Here is a 2,521-nt window from a genome sequence, read left to right as displayed (position 1 = left end):
ATAAATCTTAAGAACATATTTACATTCAAATCTATTAAAAACTACATGAATAAAAAAATATGACTTCTATAATGCATGTAAGTATTAAATATACGTTTAATAACAACTTAAATGATATAGAAAATAAATGAAATTCTCAAAAGAATATAAACATTAAGATATGTGGAAAAACATAGAATTAATAACATACATAAACCATAATGAATTTTACTTCAAATAGTATGCTAATTGTTAAAATAACAGAATAAATAAATAAAAATTACAAAACTCAGCTATCAAAACAACATAAAACATCACAGCCAATGAGTAAGTATTAAAAAAAATTGCAAGCGCAGTAAAATAAAAATAAGACTTAATTACAACAAATTTAGCACAAGAAGAACCATTTAAAAATAAAATAATTGAAAAATCAGATCAATATGCCATGCGCACAAATGTGCGAGGACTAAAATCGAAAATATACCGAACTCAGAATACTTCGCTGAATCGTGGACCAAAATAAAAAAACGCACAAATCATAGGGCCAAAATTAAAAAGACAAATATGACAAATAAGACTCAATTGGAGACGTCACGCGAAAGGAGGGATCTTGCACGAATTTACCCATTCAAACAAAAAGGGCGCAGATCCAACTCCTTAAATCGGGCTAATGCGCGAACCTTCACTTTATTAAACAGTGCCATTTTTGAAAACTGCTATTATACCGTCCTTTTTCAATTGTTTTTCTTCTAAAACGCAGCAAACTTTCCTTTTAAACCTAAGTATGGTATCAGCCCATTCCCTTAGGGCTTCATTTAGCATGCTGCCACTGACAATATAATTATTGGAGCCATGAAATCAATTTACAGCTTCAAGATCTCTCCTCTGACTTCGATCTCAACGAAGCAAAGAAGTATCCATAGCGAAATTGCAAAGTGAGACCCCTTCCTTTTGCTTTCCTTTTTATTTTCAAATATAATAATAAAAGATTGAAAAGGAGATTGAAATGATTCAACGAAAGTAAAAAAAGGAAAAAAAATTTAAAGCAAATAGGAAACTGAAAGATCACCTCTACCAATTTGCTTTTGAAACACTTTTTCTGCTATTTAGTGCGCGAATGTAAGCGTATATTGTGCGTAATCTTCAATTTACAGTACATTCATGGCTTTTATAGCCAAATTTGCAAAATAAATAAAAAGGAAAAAAATAAAAATCATATTTTTAGCTGGCATTTCTGTTATTCTTTTTGTTCTCGCAGGTTCTATGGGAGCACGGGACTACTGTAAGGTGGAGAAGGCCATGCAGGTCTGGCATGTTCCAAAAACTCCTAGTGCTGTTGAGAATTTTGGGTGTATTGGGCCTCGGGTTTTAGGGCTTATAATGGGTATTGGATCTCAATGTTTGTAAAAGGGACATTGGATTTATTTTTGTTATTTTATTTTATTTTTCGTTTTAGTTTTGGTGTAGGCCCGGGCACAAATTAGGTCTTACAACTGCCCTTCTTTGCTCATTATCGTGTAACGAGAATAGAGCAAAGACTTTAAATAGGGCCAATTTTGCCCGGTTTTGCTGAATCTTGTCTATAACTTTAGGGAAATAGGACTGGTGACATAAATCTGCTCCATTGCCGATACATGGAGATAAGATTCGTCATCCTCAATTTGCTCCGCAACTGTTTTAGGGAAATAGGTCTTCAATCTTCAGTCTGCTTCTTTGCTACCTCAGGAAGACAAGACCAAAATCACCAACCTGCTCTCTTACTATCTCAGGAAGATAACACTTGGGGCTTAAATCTGCTCAATTGCCGATACATGGAGATAAGATTTGCCTTTTCCAATCTTCAATCTTCAGTCTGTTTCCTTGCTACTTCAGGAAGATAAGGCTTAGGGCTTAAATTTGCTCCATTGTCGGTACATGGAGATAAGATTTGTCTTTTCCAATCTTCAATCTTCAGTCTGCTTCCTTGCTACTTCAGGAAGATAAGACTTCAATCTTCAACCTGCTCTCTTGCTACCTCAGAGAGATAAGGCCTTGAGGCTTAAATCTGCTCCATTGCTGGTACATGGAGATAAGATTCGCCTCTTCCAACCTTCAATCTTCAGTCTGCTTCCTTGCTACCTCAGGGAGATAAGACTTCAATCTTCAACCTGCTCTCTTGCTACCTTAGAGAGATAAGGTTTAGGGCTTAAATTTGCTCCATTGTCAATACATGGAGATAAGATTCATCATCTACGAAGATCTGCTCTGCTGCAACTTCAGGGAGATAAAATCTTCAATTCTTAGTCTACTTCCTTGCTACCTCAGGAAGATAAGACTTATTCTTCAACCTGCTCTCTTGCTACGTCAGATAGATAAGGCTTGGTGGTAAAATCTGCTCCATTGCCGATACATGGAGATAAGATTCACCATCTTCAATCTGCTCTACTGCAACTTCAGGGAGATAAGATCTTCAATCTTCAGTCTACTCCACTGCAACCTCAGGGAGATAAGACTTGTTATGATCTGCTTTACTGCAACTGACACTTTAACCTGCTCCACTGCA

The 2,521-nt window shown here is 35.8% G+C and overlaps 1 long non-coding RNA gene across 1 annotated transcript; it reads left to right on the top strand.

The window, feature by feature from the left end:
* Positions 1-674: 674 nt before the first annotated feature.
* On the top strand, positions 675-1,434 carry LOC128285154 (uncharacterized). The gene is made up of 2 exons (XR_008275578.1): positions 675-914; positions 1,238-1,434. It is a non-coding gene; the product is annotated as an uncharacterized LOC128285154 (long non-coding RNA).
* Positions 1,435-2,521: the final 1,087 nt, after the last annotated feature.

This window comes from Gossypium arboreum, chromosome 12, assembly GCF_025698485.1.
Source record: "Gossypium arboreum isolate Shixiya-1 chromosome 12, ASM2569848v2, whole genome shotgun sequence".
NCBI lineage: Eukaryota > Viridiplantae > Streptophyta > Magnoliopsida > Malvales > Malvaceae > Gossypium > Gossypium arboreum.
The sequence above is the reverse complement of the archived record's forward strand: the minus strand, read 5'-3'. Positions and strand labels throughout refer to the sequence as shown.